This window comes from Leptodactylus fuscus, chromosome 4, assembly GCF_031893055.1.
Source record: "Leptodactylus fuscus isolate aLepFus1 chromosome 4, aLepFus1.hap2, whole genome shotgun sequence".
Classification (NCBI taxonomy): domain Eukaryota; kingdom Metazoa; phylum Chordata; class Amphibia; order Anura; family Leptodactylidae; genus Leptodactylus; species Leptodactylus fuscus.
The window spans coordinates 17,093,768-17,118,906 of NC_134268.1; positions in this window are offsets into that span (position 1 = coordinate 17,093,768).

The window sequence follows — 25,139 nt, forward strand, 5'->3', positions numbered from 1 at the left end:
TCTGCATTCCTCCTCCTTCTCCGTGTCAGACGCGATTTACTGCAGAGACAAAGTAACCTCAGCTACAGAAAACTATCTTATGAAATCTTATTCGGGAAATTCTGAGTTACTGTAATACACTATGAACCTTCATTCCTTATCCAGAAGGTTTATGAAGAGGGTCTCTCGCTCTGGAGGACCTGTCAGGTCCATGGACATCTCATGCCGTTCAGTAGGAGCAGTGTAATACCTCATTTCCCCTGCGGTGGTGCTGCAGGAAAATAAATCGCTTTCTAGCTAAAACCCCACGATCCTTTTTATGTTGCAGATTTTGCTGACTGTAACAGGAATGCTGCACATAGAAGAATAATACATTTTATTTATATGGCACCAACATATTCCGCAGCACTGTACAACTTGTATATAGGAATCTCTTATAGGTCTCCTCTCTACTAAATGCACTCAAAAAAGTAACAAAATCTGCAATGAAATATCCCCCGACCGATTCCCAGCTCCCATCACCAGGACTTATCATCTATTCATCAGGTCCTTATAACATAAAGGGGTTTTGCAAAGTGGACAACCCCTTTAAATCCATTGCATACCTTGTGCATTCTGTAGATGGGAGTGACAATAGAAATTACCATTAATAACCACATGAGGTCATTCTCTGACTACAGTGGTGCTGCCGAGACGGATCTAGAATTTCACCAGTCAGCGGAATCCGTCCTGATCCTGGAGAGAGGTTTTGTAAAGAAAAAAAACCTTCAGGGCGCACCTGTCCGTCATCCATCCCATTCTTGTAGAACACTCCGGACTTGTTCAGTGTCAGTCGGTGACTTGATGGGTATAATCGCTGACCTCATGCATTCACCATCAATGTCAGTGCCAAGTGCCTGGTCCAGCTGGCCCCAGTCCTCTGCATGGTAGTAAAATGGTAAGCGTGACACCGGGTGGAGCGCCACGAAATCTGAGCCCCCGGACGGTAATGGATTCTTAAAGCAACAGCAATATACTGTATGTACTGTATATATACATTTCAGGGTTTTTATATAATTCTACTCCATTCTGATTTTTTACAGAATATTAACCCCTTCCTGACATCCTGCTATTACTAGAGATGAGCGAACAGTGTTCTATCGAACTCATGTTCGATCGGATATTAGGCTGTTCGGCATGTTCGAATCGAATCAAACACCGCGTGGTAAAGTGTGCCATTACTCGATTCCCCTCCCACCTTCCCTGGCGCCTTTTTTGCTCCAATAACAGCGCAGGGTAGGTGGGACAGGAACTACGACACCGGTGACGTTGAAAAAAGTAGGCAAAACCCATTGGCTGCCGAAAACATGTGACCTCTAATTTAAAAGAACAGCGACGCCCAGGTTCGCGTCATTCTGAGCTTGCAATTCACCGGGGACGGAGGTTTCCGTCCAGCTAGCTAGGGGTTAGATTCTGGGTAGGCAGGGACAGGCTAGGATAGGAAGGAGAAGACAACCACAACAGCTCTTATAAGAGCTAAATTCCAGGGAGAAGCTTGTCAGTGTAACGTGGCACTGACGGGCTCAATCGCCGCAACCCAGCTTTCCGCGGATCCTGAATGGAATACACTGTCAGTGTATTCCCGTATACCCGATATATACCCCCGATACCCGTTCCAACAGTGTGCCCCCCCACCTTCACCCCAGAAATACCCTGCAAGTCCCCTAGCAATAGAATTGGGGCTATATACACCCACTATTTTTGCTACTGGTATACAGTGCCATTGTCTGACTGGGAATTCAAAGAATATATTGGGGTTACGTGCACCCACAATTTTTGCTACTGGTATATAGTGCCATTGTCTGACTGGGAATTCAAAGAATATATTGGGGTTACAAATACCCTCATTTCTTGCTACTGCCATATAGTGCCAGTTTCTGACTGGTAATTCAAAGAATATATTGGAGTTATAAATACCCTCATTTCTTGCTACTGGTATATAGTGCCATTGTCTGACTGGGAATTCAAAGAATATATTGGGGTTACGTGCACCCACAATTTTTGCTACTGGTATATAGTGCCAATTTCTAACTGGGAATTCAAAATGCGCAAGGCTCCCGGAAAGGGACGTGGACGAGGCCGTGGGCGAGGTCGGGGGAATGGTTCTGGGGAGCAAGGTAGCAGTGAAGCCACAGGGCGTCCCGTGCCTACTCCTGTGGGGCAGCAAGCATTGCGCCACTCCACAGTGCCAGGGTTGCTTGCCACATTAACTAAACTGCAGGGTACAAACCTTAGTAGGCCCGAGAACCAGGAACAGGTCTTGCAATGGCTGTCAGAGAACGCTTACAGCACATTGTCCAGCAGCCAGTCAGACTCTGCCTCCTCTCCTCCTATTACCCAACAGTCTTGTCCTCCTTCCTCCCAAAATTCCCAAGCTTCACAGAACAATAACCCCAACTGTCCCTGCTCCCCAGAGCTGTTCTCCGCTCCTTTCATTGTCCCTCAACCTGCCTCTCCACGTCACGATTCCACGAACCTAACAGAGGAGCATCTGTGTCCAGATGCTCAAACACTAGAGTCTCCTCCATCTCCGTTCGATTTGGTGGTGGATGACCAGCAACCCACCCTCATCGACGATGATGTGACGCAGTTGCCGTCAAGGCATCCAGTTGACCGGCGCATTGTGCGGGAGGAGGAGATGAGACAGGAGTTGGAAGAGGAAGTGGTGGATGATGAGGACACTGACCCGACCTGGACAGGGGGGATGTCAAGCGGGGAAAGTAGTGTGGATGTTGAGGCAGGTGCAGCACCAAAAAGGGTAGCTAGAGGCAGAGGTCAGCAGCTTAGGCGAAGCCAGGCCACACCCGGAATCTCCCAAGATGTTCCAGTTCGTACCCAGCCCCGAAAAACTCCCACCTCGAGGGCACGTTTCTCGAAGGTGTGGAGTTTTTTCAAGGAATGCGCCGAGGACAGATATAGTGTTGTCTGCACAATTTGCCTCTCGAAATTGATTAGGGGCTCTGAGAAGAGCAACCTGTCCACCACTTCAATGCGCCGTCATTTGGAATCCAAGCACTGGAATCAGTGGCAGGCAGCAACGGCAGGACAAAGGCCGCCTGCCGTTCACGCCACTGCCACTGCCTCTGCCACTGCCTCTGCCTCTGCCACTGCCACTGCTGACTGTGCTGGCGATGCACTCCAGAGGACGAGCCAGGACACCACTTCATCTGCCTCCGCCACTTTGTTGACTTCTCCCTCATCCTCCCCTGTTCCTGTCTTATCTCCTTCTCCTGCACCATCAAAGGCACCATCAGGCGCTTCTTTACAACAACCCACCATCTCTCAGACATTGGAGCGGCGGCAGAAATACACTGCTAACCACCCACACGCGCAAGCCTTGAACACCAACATCGCTAAACTGCTGGCCCAGGAGATGTTGGCGTTCCGGCTTGTTGAAACTCCCGCCTTCCTGGACCTGATGGCAACTGCGGCACCTCGCTATGCCGTCCCTAGCCGTCACTACTTCTCCCGGTGTGCCGTCCCCGCCTTGCACCAGCACGTGTCACTCAACATCAGGCGGGCCCTTAGTTCCGCGCTTTGCACAAAGGTCCACTTGACCACCGACGCGTGGACAAGTGCATGAGGACAGGGACGCTACATTTCACTGACGGCACACTGGGTGAATGTAGTTGAGGCTGGGACTGCTTCCCAAACTGGCCCGGTGTACCTCGTCTCCCCGCCTAACATTCCTGGCAGGGACACGAGAAGAACACCCCCCTCCTCCTCCTCCTCTACCGCCTCCTCCTCCGCCACCGCCTCCTCCTCCGCTGTTAGATTGACCCCAGCTACGAGTTGGAAACGTTGCAGCACTGGTGTTGGTAGACGTCAGCAGGCTGTGCTGAAGCTGATCAGCTTGGGGGACAGACAGCACACTGCCTCCGAGGTGAGGGATGCCCTCCTCGATGAGACGGCAATATGGTTTGAGCCGCTGCACCTGGGCCCAGGCATGGTCGTTTGTGATAACGGCCGGAACCTGGTAGCAGCTCTGGAGCTTGCCGGACTCCAACATGTTCCATGCCTGGCCCACGTCTTCAACCTAGTGGTGCAACGTTTCCTAAAGAGCTACCCCAATGTTCCAGAGCTACTGGTGAAAGTGCGGCGCATGTGCGCCCACTTTCGCAAGTCGACAGTAGCCGCTGCTAGCTTAAAATCTCTCCAGCAACGCCTGCATGTGCCACAACACCGGCTTTTGTGCGACGTCCCCACACGCTGGAACTCAACGTTTCAGATGTTGAATAGAGTGGTTGAGCAGCAGAGACCTTTGATGGAATACCAGCTACAAAACCCTAGGGTGCCACAAAGTCAGCTGCCTCAGTTTCACATCCATGAGTGGCCATGGATGAGAGACCTTTGTGACATCCTACGGGTGTTTGAGGAGTCCACAAGGAGGGTGAGCTCTGAGGATGCGATGGTGAGCCTTACAATCCCGCTCTTGTGTGTTCTGAGAGAATCCCTGATTGACATCAGGGATAACTCAGATCACACAGAGGAGTTAGGGATAGCATCCGATCCGTCACAGCTGGAGAGTAGGTCCACACATCTGTCCGCTTCATCGCGTTTAATGGAGGAGGAGGAGGAGGAGGAAGAAGAAGAGCTGTCCGATGATGTGATGGTGATACAGGAGGCTTCTGGGCAACTTCGAATCGTCCCATTGTTGCAGCGCGGATGGGTAGACATGGAGGATGAGGAGGAAATGGAGATTGAACTTTCCGGTGGGGCCAGAGGAGTCATGCCAACTAACACTGTGGCAGACATGGCTGAGTTCATGTTGGGGTGCTTTACAACCGACAAGCGTATTGTCAAAATCATGGAGGACAACCAGTACTGGATCTTTGCTATCCTTGACCCCCGGTATAAAAACAACATCTCGTCTTTTATTCCGGTAGAGGGGAGGGCCAATCGCATCAATGCTTGCCACAGGCAATTGGTGCAGAATATGATGGAGATGTTTCCAGCATGTGACGTTGGCGGCAGGGAGGGCAGTTCCTCCAGTAGGCAACCAAGTTCTCACCGGTCCACACAAACGAGGGGCACACTGTCTAAGGTCTGGGACACCTTGATGGCACCCCCTCGCCAAAGTGCCGCCACGGAGGGTCCTAGTGTCACCAGGCGTGAGAAGTATAGGCGCATGTTGCGGGAATACCTTTCCGACCACAGCCCTGTCCTCTCCGACCCCTCTGCGCCCTACACGTATTGGGTGTCAAAGTTGGACCTGTGGCTTGAACTTGCCCTATATGCCTTGGAGGTGCTGTCCTGTCCTGCCGCCAGCGTCCTATCTGAGAGGGTGTTCAGTGCAGCCGGTGGCATCATCACTGACAAGCGCACCCGTCTGTCAGCTGAGAGTGCCGACCGGCTCACTTTGATAAAAATGAACCACCACTGGATAGAGCCTTCATTTTTGTGCCCACCTGTGTAAAGCACCCCAACATGAAACTCCATGTCTGTACTCAACCTCTCCAATTCCTCCGCATCCTCATACTCATCCACCATAAGCGTTGCACAATTCTGCTAATACTAGGCTCCCTCCACCCTGATTTCCCCCAACTCTGCTGGTTAGAGGCTCCCTCCACCCTGATTTCCACCAACTCTGCTGGTTAGAGGCTCCCTCCACCCTGCTTTCCCACAACTCTGCTGGTTAGAGGCTCCCTCCACCCTGATTTCCACCAACTCTGCTGGTTAGAGGCTCCCTCCACCATGAATTGGTCCAAACTGGGCTGTTTAGAGGCTCCCTCCACCATGAATTGGTCCAAACTGGGGTTTTTAGAGGCTCCCTCCACCATGAATTGGTCCAAACTGGGCTGTTTAGAGGCTCCCTCCACCATGAATTGGTCCAAACTGGGGTTTTTAGAGGCTCCCTCCACCATGAATTGGTCCAAACTGGGCTGGTTAGAGGCTCCCTCCACCATGAATTTGCCCAAACTGGGGTTTTTAGAGGCTCACTCCACCATGAATTGGTCCAAACTGGGGTTTTTAGAGGCTCCCTCCACCATGAATTGGTCCAAACTGGGGTTTTTAGAGGCTCCCTCCACCATGAATTTGCCCAAACGGGGCTGTTTAGAGGCTCCCTCCACCATGAATTGGTCCAAACTGGGGTTTTTAGAGGCTCCCTCCACCATGAATTGGTCCAAACTGGGCTGGTTAGAGGCTCCCTCCACCATGAATTTGCCCAAACTGGGCTGTTTAGAGGCTCCCTCCACCATGAATTTGCCCAAACTGGGCTGTTTAGAGGCTCCCTCCACCATGAATTGGTCCAAACTGGGGTTTTTAGAGGCTCCCTCCACCATGAATTGGTCCAAACTGGGCTGTTTAGAGGCTCCCTCCACCATGAATTGGTCCAAACTGGGGTTTTTAGAGGCTCCCTCCACCATGAATTGGTCCAAACTGGGCTGGTTAGAGGCTCCCTCCACCATGAATTTGCCCAAACTGGGCTGTTTAGAGGCTCCCTCCACCATGAATTGGTCCAAACTGGGGTTTTTAGAGGCTCCCTCCACCATGAATTGGTCCAAACTGGGCTGGTTAGAGGCTCCCTCCACCATGAATTGGTCCAAACTGGGGTTTTTAGAGGCTCCCTCCACCATGAATTGGTCCAAACTGGGCTGGTTAGAGGCTCCCTCCACCATGAATTGGTCCAAACTGGGGTTTTTAGAGGCTCCCTCCACCATGAATTGGTCCAAACTGGGCTGGTTGGAGGCTCCCTCCACCATGAATTTGCCCAAACGGGGCTGTTTAGAGGCTCCCTCCACCATGAATTGGTCCAAACTGGGGTTTTTAGAGGCTCCCTCCACCATGAATTGGTCCAAACTGGGCTGGTTAGAGGCTCCCTCCACCATGAATTTGCCCAAACTGGGCTGTTTAGAGGCTCCCTCCACCATGAATTGGTCCAAACTGGGGTTTTTAGAGGCTCCCTCCACCATGAATTGGTCCAAACTGGGCTGTTTAGAGGCTCCCTCCACCATGAATTGGTCCAAACTGGGGTTTTTAGAGGCTCCCTCCACCATGAATTGGTCCAAACTGTGCTGGTTAGAGGCTCCCTCCACCATGAATTTGCCCAAACTGGGCTGTTTAGAGGCTCCCTCCACCATGAATTTGCCCAAACTGAGCTGTTTAGAGGCTCCCTCCACCATGAATTGGTCCAAACTGGGGTTTTTAGAGGCTCCCTCCACCATGAATTGGTCCAAACTGGGCTGGTTGGAGGCTCCCTCCACCCTGATTTCCACCAACTCTGCTGGTTAGAGGCTCCCTCCACCATGAATTGGTCCAAACTGGGCTGTTTAGAGGCTCCCTCCACCATGAATTGGTCCAAACTGGGGTTTTTAGAGGCTCCCTCCACCATGAATTGGTCCAAACTGGGCTGTTTATAGGCTCCCTCCACCATGAATTGGTCCAAACTGGGGTTTTTAGAGGCTCCCTCCACCATGAATTGGTCCAAACTGGGGTTTTTAGAGGCTCCCTCCACCATGAATTGGTCCAAACTGGGCTGGTTAGAGGCTCCCTCCACCATGAATTTGCCCAAACTGGGCTGTTTAGAGGCTCCCTCCACCATGAATTGGTCCAAACTGGGGTTTTTAGAGGCTCCCTCCACCATGAATTGGTCCAAACTGGGCTGTTTAGAGGCTCCCTCCACCATGAATTGGTCCAAACTGGGGTTTTTAGAGGCTCCCTCCACCATGAATTGGTCCAAACTGGGGTTTTTAGAGGCTCCCTCCACCATGAATTTGCCCAAACTCTGCTGGTTAGAGGCTCAATCCACCCTGATTTTCAAAACAAATGTTGGTGCCAACCTCAACTTACTACAAGGGCCAAATTCACTGCTGGTGACAAGCTCTCCTCACTGCAAGTGCCAAATACACATGTTTCAAGGTGTTTTCCTACTGTCAGAGAGGTGGTATTGAGTGTGTAAAGTGTGTAGTTGTTAGGCTGTGATGTTGGGGTAATAGAGGGTCTTTGGTGTGTTAGATGCCCCCAGACATGCTTCCCCTGCTGTCCCAGTGTCATTCCAGAGGTGTTGGCATCATTTCCTGGGGTGTCATAGTGGACTTGGTGACCCTCCAGACACGGATTTGGGTTTCCCCCTTAACGAGTATCTGTTCCCCATAGACTATAATGGGGTTCGAAACCCGTTCGAACACACGAACATTGAGCGGCTGTTCGAATCGAATTTCGAACCTCGAACATTTTAGTGTTCGCTCATCTCTAGCTATTACGTCTTTAAAGATGGTGGCCACACTTCTGCAGAGCGCCCACCATAGCCAAGCGGGTCTCCGCTATATTGTAGCCTTGTTGGATCTGGTTCTAGAATGGAATTGGATCCTCTAAGGTCAGGGAACCCTTTGCTACCTGATCTCCTTCAGGAATGATTCTGTTGTAGAGGCCGGTCATCATGCTTGTTGCTGTTAGTGGTCACAGATTAGTAAATGCAGGATAGGTCATCAGTATGTGATGCGTGGGGGTCCAACACCCGGATCCGGCACAGATCAGCTGTTCCTGCACCTTCTCGACCCCAGAACCTATAGTGGTGGTTGCAATCTGCTCAAGGCATAAGAGCGACTCAGCAGTGCCACCCCCTGTATAGTGATGGTTACATAGAATTGCAGCGCCACTCCTATTACTTGAAGTCTGTGCATGCTCCCAGTCCACTGAAGCCGCTTCCAGTGCCTGAATAGCTGGTCTGTCTGGGGTCACTGGACCCCCCAACGATCACATACTGGATAGGTCATCTGTATGAATCGATTTGGGGTCAGAAAATGCCTGCAGAAAAAAACACTGCAGAAAAAAATGTGATGGAAACGCTGACGTTTTTCTCCGCAGTGTTTTTCATCGCATTTTTGCAGATTTTTCATAGGTCTAATTGACAAATTGCAATTTTCAAAAACTTTCAAGATTTTTCTGCTTTTCTGCTGCAGCGTTTTTGTAAATCGCAGAATGTCAACTATACCTATGGCGACGCCATCGATTTCCGTATAGGTATAATAGGGGAAAAAAGTCTACAGAGGAATCCTCTACTGTGAAAAACGCTGGGTGATAAAAATGCGATAGGTTTCTGCCGCGGTCTTTTCCGTGGCGTTTTTCGGCTGCGGCTCGCTACGGAGCGCCTTGATCTCAAAGAGTAGTTGAGCCTTGAAACAAACTTCCAGCAGACGTAGTAAGGGACATAGACCTACCAGGAATACACATCTAAGATAAAATGGGCGTAACGTAAGGACTGACTATGGGGTCTTCTTCTGCGGCCAACCCTCTACGTCTCTATATACCCCAGGTTGGTGGGTGATTTTTGGCGCAGGTGTAACACGAGACTTTCACCATGCAGCAATAAATGTGGCAATTTGTAGCAAATCTGTTACCGGTTATATGGGAACACAATGGTCTTTTTTGGAATTTTTGGGAAAAATGTATCAAAATTGTATCAGAATAAAGAGAATAAGGACCCAAAACTTCTGCATGTGAACACAGGCTGACACATGGGGGTTACCTTACATGACCCGTGCAGAACAATAAGCTGGATACATGTCCTATATATTGTCAATGCCAAAGCCATTAGATAGAGATCAGGTCTAGAAAGAGGTGAAGGCAAAAATCTCACAAATGCATGTCTAGTAATCTGATGCTGGAGATAAGCGTGGCACGGCGGCGGTTACTTTATTTAGTAACCTATTGCTTTATGACCTACATTCAGGTTTTCTTCTGCACGAAGCTGTGCCACATTACTGATAGCTGCAGACTCCCCCGCCATCGCGCCATCTATTATATTTATCTACAAGGAAACAACATTTTTAGCATTTACGGAATGGAAGTAGTTAAAGGGGTTGTCTCTGTTAATAGGGGGTGGGGGTCTCTCATTTAGGACCCTTTTCCATAACCTAGCTTGGTCACAAAGAGCGTCTCTCACTCTGGAGGACCCGTCCTCAACACATTGGTTTCAATTGGACACGGTGCAATGCTTCATCTCTCCTGGGGTGGCGCTGCAGGGCAACTGAACACTTACTATTAGGTTTCCTTACAAACTATAACCGAGCCCTGGGAGTCTCTGGCAGTCTACAACTTATTGTCAGGGGACTCCTTTAACAAAAATTAGCAGAGCTCTCTTTTAGAGAGGACCCTCCACCAATGTGAGCGTGTTTGTTCCTTTATTAGGCAATGCCAGACTGATTCTTGCCATTTCTGAGCAATCAGTGCAGGTAGTTTTGGTGCCTGATCTGCTAACTAGACTCACTAATGTCAAGTGGGTGTGTTTACGCAGGAGCAGGGAAGAGGGCTCCAATCAGAGATGGACAATATCAGAGCTCCGCCCCCTTGCCTGCTCCTGCCTGACACCACCCACTTGCCATTAGAGTCTAGTTAGGATATTGGGCACCAAAACTATCTGTACTTATTACTCAGGAGCCCTGGTGGCTAGAGAAAAAATTTCAACTCCCCTAGACCACCAGGGATGCTGACATGGACTCTTTTTCTGCCCTAGACTAACCGGGATTTTGACCTTTACACTTTTAGTGCCCAAGACTAGGGTTGAACGATCACCATTGGCTGGAAAATGATCGGAAATCGGATTTTAAAATCGATCCTGAAATCTCAAGATTGGCTCAACCCCACCCAAAACCATGGGGATATTGATATTGACCCCTTTTCTATCCTAGATCACCATAAACTCTTTCTTCTCTAGCCCACCAGGGATGCGGAAATTCTGTCCTTTCCTGCCCTAAACCACCAGGGACCTTGATTTTAACCCTTTGTCAGTCCTATTTGACCTGAGATTTTGACAATAACCTTTTATCTCCCTTAGACCACCTTGGATTTTGACACTTAGCCTTTAGGATACCAGAAATGGTGTCAATAACTCCTAGTACACCAGGGATATGGTAACGCATTATGTGCTCTGGAACACCGGAGATACAGACAATTAACCCCTTCACTTCATATTTCTATACATTAACCCCTTCTATGCTGTTACTATAAACGCAATATTGCTGCTGTTTCTGCTACATGATGTGGACAGCACAGTGCCCCTGTTACTAGGTATAAAGGTTTATTGGGAGCCTTGCTGTATATACCGTATACCCTAGTCAATGCTTGTCACTATGACTAGACACAGCTGAGGACGATCTTGAGACTGATTTCCGGACATATACGGTGTTTTGGTGAAATGCCTATGTTTTTCTTTTTCTCTATCTCGAGCCTCTTTTGGAAATTTTTGCATTTTCAGTCCTTTTTCTATTTTCTACAGCAGAATAACTTAGAAACGCTTGAGATATTCTCAGGGCGGTCGAGCGTCTTTCTCACGAGTGAAGTAATCCCCTGCTCTTACTCATAGACTCACCAGGGACGGCACCTCCGGCCAGGGCATGAAACGGTTAAACGTACACAATGACTGGCGGGTATTTCTGCTCTGCACTTACTGTATATCAGGCTGAATAGTGCCCTAGTATTATATATAACCCAATATTACCCCCATGTTACTGATGGTATAACCCAACGTCCCTCTTATTCCCATCTTCTCTACCCTATTTAGCCTCTGCCCTGTCTTCTGCTTTTGCAGATTTTATTGTAACATATTGTAACATTCTATAATTCTATATTATATCACATTATATATAGTTTGCTTACTGACATAGCAACATCGTATTCCAGTTCCACAAAGAACACAGAACTCACAATTACTAGAGATGAGCGAACAGTAAAATGTTCGAGGTTCGATATTCGTTTCGAGTAGCCCCTCAATATTCGACTACTCGAATCGAATATCGAACCCTATTATAGTCTATGGGGGGAAAATGCTCATTTCAGGGGTAGGCAACGTTCAATCAAATTATACTTACCAAGTCCACGAGTGAGGGTCGGGCTGGATCCTCCGAGAAGTCTTCTCCGTGCAGCGTCCCCGCGGCGTCTTCCGGCTCTGAATTCACTCTGCCAGGCATCGGACCTGAGCAGAGCCGACTGCGCATGCCTGCACTACAAGCACTACAAGCGGACATGCACAGTCGGCTCTGCCCAGGCCCGATGCCTGGCAGAGTGAATGAAGAGCCGGAAGACGCCGCAGGGACGCTGCACGGGGAAGACTTCTAAAGGTAGGAGAAGAACCAGCGTAGATTGGCCGACTGTATAGCATTCGGCCAATTAATGCTGGTTCTGCATCGAACTTTTACATTCGAACAGCAAGTGGTACTCAATCGAGTAACGAGTATTTCGAATACCGTAATATTCGATCGAATACCTACTCGATCAAATACTACTTGCTCATCTCTAAGGCTGCATTCACACAGAGTAACGTTGGCGTTTTTTGTGCTTATTTTGGCACATAGCGCCGCGTTAACGCAGCGCTATGTGCCAAAATAAGCACAAAAAACGCCAACGTTACTCTGTGTGAATGCAGCCTGACAATTACCAATTCTTGGTTGGTCAAAATTGGCACCCCAGGCCCAAAAGGAAGCGTCCCTTTGGGGTTTGCCCAAATCCTGCCTCTTACTTGGCTTAGACCAGGGACTAAGCAACTTCCGGCACTCCAGCTGCTGCGAAACTACAACTCTCCGCCAGCCACGGTATTAAATGTCCGTCCTGTTGAACTTTTTGGAAATTTAGAATTTTTTGAACTTTCTCCAATATTCGCTTACTTTGATACAAAATATGAAACTGTTACGGCAAGGATTTTATGTAATAGAAATTTATGGATGGACCACTTTACAGAGGCGTTGTGATGATAACGCGCTGGGTTCTTTCTCCAGACCCTGAGACCTATCCTAGACATGGCTGTAGACTTCTTTGGGGAAACGAAGTGGGTGTTTGTGAGGGTGTCTGTGGCATTCTAGTTGAATCAGAGAGGAAACTCCTAATTCAAATAGTCAAATTTATTTTTGTAAAATTTTTGCTTCACTCAACAAAATTTTTAGCCACAAATGTGTAATGTCAAGTAGGTGAAGAACAATAATTAGCTATTGAGTATCATTGGTTTTTAGGTGCCAACTGGAGTTTCCCACCTGATGGTTCACTGGTGGGACAAGGTTCTGGTGACTTGGTGGGGTCATGGTTAAAAGTGGGCCATACAGCAGAAGGATCATCGGAAGTCTTATGAAGGTGTAAGACATCTACGGCTATGTTATGTTGTATATTGTTATAGGATGGGCTCTCAAAGTCATTCTTGATGCCCCAACGTTCTAAAGCAACCAAACACCAACGCAGAACCAATGAACAGGGTTGGACCGGATAATCCAGAGCCCACCAAAGGTGATTAGATTTGGGATCTGACCGCCATCTATAGGCAGGGCTGGCGTTAGGGAAGGGGGCAAACTGGACAAATGCCCAATGGAACAGGTATCCAATTCTAATGGACCACATGGGCACTGCTGACCATGGCCTATCCCTCTTGTGCTCCACTCCAACCATGTCCAGAAGAATTGGAACTATAACCATGTTCATACAACTAGGAGGACCCTCAGGTGTCCTTGAAGTTTTACTGGATAGGTAACTGGACATTGAAGAGACTTCTTGACCTATCACTATCTTCTGGAAGTTCTTCAATGAAATATGATATTGTCTATAGACCCTATATAGCATGGTCATCAGATAGGACAGCAGGAGACATCATCGGTGGTGGCTTTTTCAAGGTTCATGTTGCACCCAGTCGTAGGACATGTCCTCATACATTGTATAGCTAAACAGGGTTGTCCATGTTTTGTTACAAAGATCACCCCATGATATACAGATGATAGGTTGTCCCTCTGCTGAGAACCCCAGTGATCAGTTGCAACCTGTAGGTGAACCTGGTAGTGTTTGGTTTCCCTGCAGCGCCTCCGCAGGAGGTATTAAGCATTACACAATTCTCCTTCAATGCATGGTCCTCCAGTGAGACACTTTTTATAGCCAGTCTTTGTGGGAGAGGGTCCTATAAGGAGATCCCAACCCTCTATTAACCAAAAGTTCCTAAACTTACTTTACAGATGTAGCAGAGCGGACCTGTCTGTGGATTGTAATACTGAACTGAGGAATTGTAGGTTTATCTGCCATGTCATATGAACTATAGAAATCACATGACAGAACCAGCTCTGCTACATCTGCGTACAGCGGCTAATAATGAATGTGAGCGGCCAGCAGGGGGCTTATAGTGATAGCGTTAACCGCTTGTACACTGGCCAATAGAAGATTGCACTAAGCGGCTTGAAAAATGGGGCTGTCTCCTGGATATTGATCCCACAGAAATGTAATCCTTCCAGTCTACACAGACCATAGATGAACTGTGACTATAGATCAGTATCTGTCAAAAGCTCCGATGATTTATAGACATGGTCGGGGCGCTCAGAGCCCGCTCATGTCCTGGTGGGGGCATCTTCAGGTAACTGAATAGCAGCTTCGTATGGATAACCACTATGAAAACCAATTGTCATCATGGAAGATGTGCACACAGGTGTAGCAGAGCTGGGTGTGACATGGATTCATTCTTTGGTACCATCGATGGTAACACTGGAGGCGTGACCATGGGGGGCATTGTTATGGGGGCACCATTGATGGTAATAGTACTGGGTATAGCAGGCATTGTTATGGCGGAAGTGACCATGAATGTTATAGGGGCATCTAATGTTATGGGGTCCTGGCTGTGGCTACAATGTTATGGAGCACTATGGCTATACATATAATGGAGGCAGTGACCATTTAATGTTATGGGGTCCTGGCTATAACTACAATGTTATGGGGCACTATGGATATACATATAATGGAGGAAATGTCTATGGAATATTATGGGGCACTGGCTATGGCTACAATGTTATGGGGCACTATGGATAGACGTATAATAGAGGCATTGACTATCTAATGTTATGGAGTCCTGGTTGTGGCGACAATGTTATGGGGCACTATGGATATATGTATAATAGAGGCATTGACTATCTAATGTTATGGGGTCCTGGCCATGGTGACGATGCTATGGGGCACTGTGGATATACATATAATGGAGGAAATGTCTATGGAATATTATGGGGCACTGGCTATGGCTACAATGTTATGGGGCACTATAGATATACTGTACATATAATGGAAGCAACGACTATGTAATGTTATTGGGGCACAGGTCATGGTGACAATGTTATGGGGCACCATGGATATAAGTATAATAGAGGCAGTGACCATGTAATGTTATGGGGACATTATGGCTATACATATAAGAAAGGCATTGACTATGTAATGTTATGGGGTCCTGGCTATGGTGACAATGTTATCGGGCACCATGGCTATATCTATAATAGAGGCATTGGTTATGTAATGTTATGGGGTCCTGGCCATGGTGACAATGTTATGGGGCACTGTGGATATACATATAATAAAGTCAGTGACTATGCAATATTATGGGGTCCTGGCTATGGCGACAATGTTATGGGGCATTATGGCTATACATATAAGGAAGGCATTGTCCATGTAATATTATGGGGTCCTGGCCATGGTGACAATGTTATGGGGGCACTATGGATATACATATAAGGAAGACATTGTCCATGTAATATTATAGGGTCCTGGCCATGGTGACATTGTTATGGGGGCACTATGGATATACATATAAGGAAGGCATTGACCATGTATTGTAATGGGGTTCTGGCTATTACTATAATGTTATGGGGCACCATGGCTATACATAAAATGGAGGCAGTGTCCATGTAATGTTATGGGGTCCTGGTCATAGCAACAATGTTATGAGGTTACATATTTCTACATATGTGCTCTTGCTCATGTATGTCCATTATTCCTCCCTGGCTGTTGCGTTTCCTCGGCGGTATAATACGGTATCTTTAGGACAAGTACGGGCGGCTAATGGAGTCCTATCTGGCCATTAAGATTGATTTGTCAGATGGTGTATTTATGTCAGCATTATATATAGATGTAGCTTAAATGGCCGTGGATCTATAGCATCTGCTTCTCTTGGCAGCCGACACTAGCGCGTATTTATAGCCTTTTATATTAAGCGTGTGAAGACATATGCAAATCGTAAAGGGATATTTTAGGGCACGTCCTCAGATGCATTATTGAAGGGGCTGATTTTAGAATTTGTGGTGCAGATTTATCATGTCACTTGTAAGATGTTAATGTTATATTACACTTCACCTTCTAAGCGTTATATATGTGAGGTTTACCGGAGATGAAATCCTACACAACTTTGCAGGGCAACATTTTAAATGCAGTGACGGGATCATTTGCATTGTACAAAGCGAGTGGTTAAAGAAGAACTCCGGGAAATCTTCTTGTGGAATATACCGCCCACTCACCAGCAGGGTGATACGTTCAATGTCAACTTAGTTGCATCTGTGCATGTTGGGTCCTTTCATTATGGGTCAGCAGGTGACCCTCGGTGCATTTTCCATACCACCCAATCGTCCCATATCAGCGGGACACCAGTTTCAGTTTAAAAATGATGGGCACCCAATGGACCCCAGTATAGTCATTGAGCTCCGTTGGATTCCGTAGGTTACCGCTGTTTTATCGGTCCGCCTGTCCATTGTTGTCCAATGAATTATATTGTGCGGGAATCACAAGGGGGCATAGTGCCATTAGACGGGCATTATACTGTGAGGGGGCACAAAGGGACTGGGTTGGATTTGGCGGGATCAAGGGGGACATGGGTACTTGTACGTAAATTTGCGTCCGTGTCTCTCTTTCTGTCCTCTTAAAGGGAACCTGTACTCTTATCTCGACAAATTTGGGAGCGTCCCAGTTTCCCTTGACCTTGGTGGTTTGGGCCAGGGCCTGTTAGGAGTGATACTTAAATGTCAATTACCAAAACTAATGTGGGTAAGTATGTCCCATCTAGTTCTCAATGCTAATCTTCACTTTTCCATTCCTTGTAGGACAGAAGACCTGCCTGACCATTTGACCAAATTCCTCTTTTTTGTTTGCTGAAGAACTTTTTTAGGTTTACACCAACTGGGGGCAGAACTACGAATCCAACTTGTTACCATAAAGCCCACTACTGTAGTTGAATGTTCACCATCACATCTTGCAATCCATGGGTAGGAGTGCTCGATACTTATTTAACCCATCCATTCCTTGTAGGACAGAAGACCTGCCTGACCATTTGGCCAAATTCCTTGTTTGTTGGAGAACTTTTTAGGTTCACACCAACCAGGGGCAGAAATAAAAACTAGAGATGAGCGAACACTAAAATGTTCGAGGTTCGAAATTCGATTCGAACAGCCGCTCAATGTTCGTATGTTCGAACGGGTTTCGAACCCCATTATAGTCTATGGGGAACAGATACTCGTTAAGGGGGAAACCCAAATCCGTGTCTGGAGGGTCACCAAGTCCACTATGACACCCCAGGAAATGATGCCAACACCTCTGGAATGACACTGGGACAGCAGGGGAAGCATGTCTGGGGGCATCTAACACACCAAAGACCCTCTATTACCCCAACATCACTGCCTAACAACTACACACTTTACACACTCAATACCACCTCTCTGACAGTAGGAAAACACCTTGAAACATGTGTATTTGGCACTTGCAGTGAGGAGAGCTTGTCACCAGCAGTGAATTTGGCCCTTGTAGTAAGTTGAGGTTGGCACCAACATTTGTTTTGAAAATCAGGGTGGATTGAGCCTCTAACCAGCAGAGTTTGGGCAAATTCATGGTGGAGGGAGCCTCTAAACACCCCAGTTTGGGCAAATTCATGGTGGAGGGAGCCTCTAAAAACCCCAGTTTGGACCAATTCATGGTGGAGGGAGCCTCTAACCAGCCCAGTTTGGGCAAATTCATGGTGGAGGGAGCCTCTAACCAGCCCAGTTTGGACCAATTAATGGTGGAGGGAGCCTCTAACCAGCCCAGTTTGGACCAATTAATGGTGGAGGGAGCCTCTAACCAGCCCAGTTTGGACCAATTAATGGTGGAGGGAGCCTCTAACCAGCCCAGTTTGGACCAATTAATGGTGGAGGGAGCCTCTAACCAGCCCAGTTTGGACCAATTAATGGTGGAGGGAGCCTCTAACCAGCCCAGTTTGGACCAATTAATGGTGGAGGGAGCCTCTAACCAGCCCAGTTTGGACCAATTCATGGTGGAGGGAGCCTCTAAAAAACCCAGTTTGGACCAATTCATGGTGGAGGGAGCCTCTAAACAGCCCAGTTTGGGCAAATTCATGGTGGAGGGAGCCTCTAAACAGCCCAGTTTGGGCAAATTCATGGTGGAGGGAGCCTCTAACCAGCCCAGTTTGGACCAATTAATGGTGGAGGGAGCCTCTAAACAGCCAAGTTTTGGGAAATTCATGGTGGAGGGAGCCTCTAACCAGCCCAGTTTGGACCAATTAATGGTGGAGGGAGCCTCTAACCACCCCAGTTTGGACCAATTCATGGTGGAGGGAGCCTCTAAACAGCCAAGTTTGGACCAATTCATGGTGGAGGGAGCCTCTAAAAACCCCAGTTTGGACCAATTCATGGTGGAGGGAGCCTCTAACCAGCCCAGTTTGGGCAAATTCATGGTGAAGGGAGCCTCTAAACAGCCCAGTTTGGGCAAATTCATGGTGGAGGGAGCCTCTAACCAGCCCAGTTTGGACCAATTAATGGTGGAGGGAGCCGCTAAACAGCCCAGTTTGGACCAATTCATGGTGGAGGGAGCCTCTAAAAACCCCAGTTTGGACCAATTCATGGTGGAGGGAGCCTCTAACCAGCCCAGTTTGGGCAAATTCATGGTGGAGGGAGCCTCTAAACAGCCCAGTTTGGACCAATTCATGGTGGAGGGAGCCTCTAAAAAACCCAGTTTGGACCAATTCATGGTGGAGGGAGCTTCTAAACAGCCCAGTTTGGGCAAATTCATGGTGGAGGGAGCCTCTAACCAGCCCAGTTTGGACCAATTAATGGTGGAGGGAGCCTCTAACCAGCCAAGTTTGGGCAAATTCATGGTGGAGGGAGCCTCTAACCAGCCCAGTTTGGGCAAATTCATGGTGGAGGGAGCCTCTAAACAGCCCAGTTTGGACCAATTAATGGTGGAGGGAGCCTCTAACCAGCCAAGTTTGGGCAAATTCATGGTGGAGGGAGCCTCTAACCAGCCCAGTTTGGACCAATTAATGGTGGAGGGAGCCTCTAACCAGCCCAGTTTGGACCAATTAATGGTGGAGGGAGCCTCTAACCAGCCCAGTTTGGACCAATTAATGGTGGAGGGAGCCTCTAACCAGCCCAGTTTGGACCAATTAATGGTGGAGGGAGCCTCTAACCAGCCCAGTTTGGACCAATTCATGGTGGAGGGAGCCTCTAAAAAACCCAGTTTGGACCAATTCATGGTGGAGGGAGCCTCTAAACAGCCCAGTTTGGGCAAATTCATGGTGGAGGGAGCCTCTAAACAGCCCAGTTTGGGCAAATTCATGGTGGAGGGAGCCTCTAACCAGCCCAGTTTGGACCAATTAATGGTGGAGGGAGCCTCTAACCAGCCCAGTTTGGACCAATTCATGGTGGAGGGAGCCTCTAAAAAACCCAGTTTGGACCAATTCATGGTGGAGGGAGCCTCTAAACAGCCCAGTTTGGGCAAATTCATGGTGGAGGGAGCCTCTAAACAGCCCAGTTTGGGCAAATTCATGGTGGAGGGAGCCTCTAACCAGCCCAGTTTGGACCAATTAATGGTGGAGGGAGCCTCTAAACAGCCAAGTTTTGGGAAATTCATGGTGGAGGGAGCCTCTAACCAGCCCAGTTTGGACCAATTCATGGTGGAGGGAGCCTCTAAACAGCCCAGTTTGGGCAAATTCATGGTGGAGGGAGCCTCTAAAAAACCCAGTTTGGACCAATTCATGGTGGAGGGAGCCTCTAACCAGCCCAGTTTGGACCAATTAATGGTGGAGGGAGCCGCTAAACAGCCCAGTTTGGGCAAATTCATGGTGGAGGGAGCCTCTAAACAGCCCAGTTTGGACCAATTCATGGTGGAGGGAGCTTCTAAAAAACCCAGTTTGGACCAATTCATGGTGGAGGGAGCCTCTAAACAGCCCAGTTTGGGCAAATTCATGGTGGAGGGAGCCTCTAACCAGCAGAGTTGTGGGAAAGCAGGGTGGAGGGAGCCTCTAACCAGCAGAGTTGGTGGAAATCAGGGTGGAGGGAGCCTCTAACCAGCAGAGTTGGGGGAAATCATGTTGGAGGGAGCCTAGTATTAGCAGAATTGTGCAACGCTTATGGTGGATGAGTATGAGGATGCGGAGGAATTGGAGAGGTTGAGTACAGACATGGAGTTTCATGTTGGGGTGCTTTACACAGGTGGGCACAAAAATGAAGGCTCTATCCAGTGGTGGTTCATTTTTATCAAAGTGAGCCGGTCGGCACTCTCAGCTGACAGACGGGTGCGCTTGTCAGTGATGATGCCACCGGCTGCACTGAACACCCTCTCAGATAGGACGCTGGCGGCAGGACAGGACAGCACCTCCAAGGCATATAGGGCAAGTTCAAGCCACAGGTCCAACTTCGACACCCAATACGTGTAGGGCGCAGAGGGGTCGGAGAGGACAGGGCTGTGGTCGGAAAGGTATTCCCGCAACATGCGCCTATACTTCTCACGCCTGGTGACACTAGGACCCTCCGTGGCGGCACTTTGGCGAGGGGGTGCCATCAAGGTGTCCCAGACCTTAGACAGTGTGCCCCTCGTTTGTGTGGACCGGTGAGAACTTGGTTGCCTACTGGAGGAACTGCCCTCCCTGCCGCCAACGTCACATGCTGGAAACATCTCCATCATATTCTGCACCAATTGCCTGTGGCAAGCATTGATGCGATTGGCCCTCCCCTCTACCGGAATAAAAGACGAGATGTTGTTTTTATACCGGGGGTCAAGGATAGCAAAGATCCAGTACTGGTTGTCCTCCATGATTTTGACAATACGCTTGTCGGTTGTAAAGCACCCCAACATGAACTCAGCCATGTCTGCCACAGTGTTAGTTGGCATGACTCCTCTGGCCCCACCGGAAAGTTCAATCTCCATTTCCTCCTCATCCTCCATGTCTACCCATCCGCGCTGCAACAATGGGACGATTCGAAGTTGCCCGGAAGCCTCCTGTATCACCATCACATCATCGGACAACTCTTCTTCCTCCTCCTCCTCCTCCTCCTCCTCCTCCATTAAACGCAGTGAAGCGGACAGATGTGTGGACCTACTCTCCAGCTGTGACGGATCGGATGCTATCCCTAACTCCTCTGTGTGATCTGAGTTATCCCTGATGTCAATCAGGGATTCTCTCAGAACACACAAGAGCGGGATTGTAAGGCTCACCATCGCATCCTCAGAGCTCACCCTCCTTGTGGACTCCTCAAAGACCCGTAGGATGTCACAAAGGTCTCTCATCCATGGCCACTCATGGATGCGAAACTGAGGCAGCTGACTTTGTGGCACCCTAGGGTTTTGTAGCTGGTATTCCATCAAAGGTCTCTGCTGCTCAACCACTCTATTCAACATCTGAAACGTTGAGTTCCAGCGTGTGGGGACGTCGCACAAAAGCCGGTGTTGTGGCACATGCAGGCGTTGCTGGAGAGATTTTAAGCTAGCAGCGGCTACTGTCGACTTGCGAAAGTGGGCGCACATGCGCCGCACTTTCACCAGTAGCTCTGGAACATTGGGGTAGCTCTTTAGGAAACGTTGCACCACTAGGTTGAAGACGTGGGCCAGGCATGGAACATGTTGGAGTCCGGCAAGCTCCAGAGCTGCTACCAGGTTCCGGCCGTTATCACAAACGACCATGCCTGGGCCCAGGTGCAGCGGCTCAAACCATATTGCCGTCTCATCGAGGAGGGCATCCCTCACCTCGGAGGCAGTGTGCTGTCTGTCCCCCAAGCTGATCAGCTTCAGCACAGCCTGCTGACGTCTACCAACGCCAGTGCTGCAACGTTTCCAACTCGTAGCTGGGGTCAATCTAACAGCGGAGGAGGAGGCGGTGGCGGAGGAGGAGGCGGTGGCGGAGGAGGAGGCGGTAGAGGAGGAGGAGGAGGGGGGTGTTCTTCTCGTGTCCCTGCCAGGAATGTTAGGCGGGGAGACGAGGTACACCGGGCCAGTTTGGGAAGCAGTCCCAGCCTCAACTACATTCACCCAGTGTGCCGTCAGTGAAATGTAGCGTCCCTGTCCGCATGCACTTGTCCACGCGTCGGTGGTCAAGTGGACCTTTGTGCAAAGCGCGGAACTAAGGGCCCGCCTGATGTTGAGTGACACGTGCTGGTGCAAGGCGGGGACGGCACACCGGGAGAAGTAGTGACGGCTAGGGATGGCATAGCGAGGTGCCGCAGTTGCCATCAGGTCCAGGAAGGCGGGAGTTTCAACAAGCCGGAACGCCAACATCTCCTGGGCCAGCAGTTTAGCGATGTTGGCGTTCAAGGCTTGCGCGTGTGGGTGGTTAGCAGTGTATTTCTGCCGCCGCTCCAATGTCTGAGAGATGGTGGGTTGTTGTAAAGAAACGCCTGATGGTGCCTTTGATGGTGCAGGAGAAGGAGATAAGACAGGACCAGGGGAGGATGAGGTAGAAGTCAACAAAGTGGCGGAGGCAGATGAAGTGGTGTCCTGGCTCGTCCTCTGGAGTGCATCGCCAGCACAGTCAGCAGTGGCAGTGGCAGAGGCAGAGGCAGTGGCAGAGGCAGTGGCAGTGGCGTGAACGGCAGGCGGCCTTTGTCCTGCCGTTGCTGCCTGCCACTGATTCCAGTGCTTGGATTCCAAATGACGGCGCATTGAAGTGGTGGACAGGTTGCTCTTCTCAGAGCCCCTAATCAATTTCGAGAGGCAAATTGTGCAGACAACACTATATCTGTCCTCGGCGCATTCCTTGAAAAAACTCCACACCTTCGAGAAACGTGCCCTCGAGGTGGGAGTTTTTCGGGGCTGGGTACGAACTGGAACATCTTGGGAGATTCCGGGTGTGGCCTGGCTTCGCCTAAGCTGCTGACCTCTGCCTCTGCCTCTAGCTACCCTTTTTGGTGCTGCACCTGCCTCAACATCCACACTACTTTCCCCGCTTGACATCCCCCCTGTCCAGGTCGGGTCAGTGTCCTCATCATCCACCACTTCCTCTTCCAACTCCTGTCTCATCTCCTCCTCCCGCACAATGCGCCGGTCAACTGGATGCCCTGACGGCAACTGCGTCACATCATCGTCGATGAGGGTGGGTTGCTGGTCATCCACCACCAAATCGAACGGAGATGGAGGAGACTCTAGTGTTTGAGCATCTGGACACAGATGCTCCTCTGTTAGGTTCGTGGAATCGTGACGTGGAGAGGCAGGTTGAGGGACAATGAAAGGAGCGGAGAACAGCTCTGGGGAGCAGGGACAGTTTGGGTTATTGTTCTGTAAAGCTTCGGAATTTTGGGAGGAAGGAAGACAAGACTGTTGGGTAATAGGAGGAGAGGAGGCAGAGTCTGACTGGCTGCTGGACAATGTGCTGTAAGCGTTCTCTGACAGCCATTGCAAGACCTGTTCCTGGTTCTCGGGCCTACTAAGGTTTGTACCCTGCAGTTTAGTTAATGTGGCAAGCAACCCTGGCACTGTGGAGTGGCGCAATGCTTGCTGCCCCACAGGAGTAGGCACGGGACGCCCTGTGGCTTCACTGCTACCTTGCTCCCCAGAACCATTCCCCCGACCTCGCCCACGGCCTCGTCCACGTCCCTTTCCTTGCGCATTTTGAATTCCTAGTTAGAAATTGGCACTGTATACCAGTAGTAAAAATTGTGGGTGCACGTAACCCCAATATATTCTTTGAATTCCCAGTCAGACACTGGCACTATATGGCAGTAGCAAGAAATGAGGGTATTTGTATTCCCAATATACTCTTTGAATTCCCAGTCAGACAATGGCACTGTATACCAGTAGTAAAAATTGTGGGTGCACGTAACCCCAATATATTCTTTGAATTACCAGTCAGAAACTGGCACTATATGGCAGTAGCAAGAAATGAGGGTATTTATAACCCCAATATATTCTTTGAATTCCCAGTCAGACAATGGCACTGTATACCAGTAGTAAAAATTGTGGGTGCACGTAACCACAATATATTCTTTGAATTACCAGTCAGAAACTGGCACTATATGGCAGTAGCAAGAAATGAGGGTATTTGTATTCCCAATATATTCTTTGAATTCCCAGTCAGACACTGGCACTATATGGCAGTAGCAAGAAATGAGGGTATTTGTATTCCCAATATATTCTTTGAATTCCCAGTCAGACAATGGCACTGTATACCAGTAGTAAAAATTGTGGGTGCACGTAACCCCAATATATTCTTTGAATTACCAGTCAGAAACTGGCACTATATGGCAGTAGCAAGAAATGAGGGTATTTATAACCCCAATATATTCTTTGAATTCCCAGTCAGACAATGGCACTGTATACCAGTAGTAAAAATTGTGGGTGCACGTAACCCCAATATATTCTTTGAATTACCAGTCAGACACTGGCACTATATGGCAGTAGCAAGAAATGAGGGTATTTGTATTCCCAATATACTCTTTGAATTCCCAGTCAGACAATGGCACTGTATACCAGTAGTAAAAATTGTGGGTGCACGTAACCCCAATATATTCTTTGAATTACCAGTCAGAAACTGGCACTATATGGCAGTAGCAAGAAATGAGGGTATTTATAACCCCAATATATTCTTTGAATTCCCAGTCAGACAATGGCACTGTATACCAGTAGTAAAAATTGTGGGTGCACGTAACCCCAATATATTCTTTGAATTACCAGTCAGACACTGGCACTATATGGCAGTAGCAAGAAATGAGGGTATTTGTATTCCCAATATATTCTTTGAATTCCCAGTCAGACAATGGCACTGTATACCAGTAGTAAAAATTGTGGGTGCACGTAACCCCAATATATTCTTTGAATTACCAGTCAGAAACTGGCACTATATGGCAGTAGCAAGAAATGAGGGTATTTGTATTCCCAATATACTCTTTGAATTCCCAGTCAGACAATGGCACTGTATACCAGTAGTAAAAATTGTGGGTGCACGTAACCCCAATATATTCTTTGAATTCCCAGTCAGACACTGGCACTATATGGCAGTAGCAAGAAATGAGGGTATTTATAACCCCAATATATTCTTTGAATTCCCAGTCAGACAATGGCACTGTATACCAGTAGTAAAAATTGTGGGTGCACGTAACCCCAATATATTCTTTGAATTACCAGTCAGAAACTGGCACTATATGGCAGTAGCA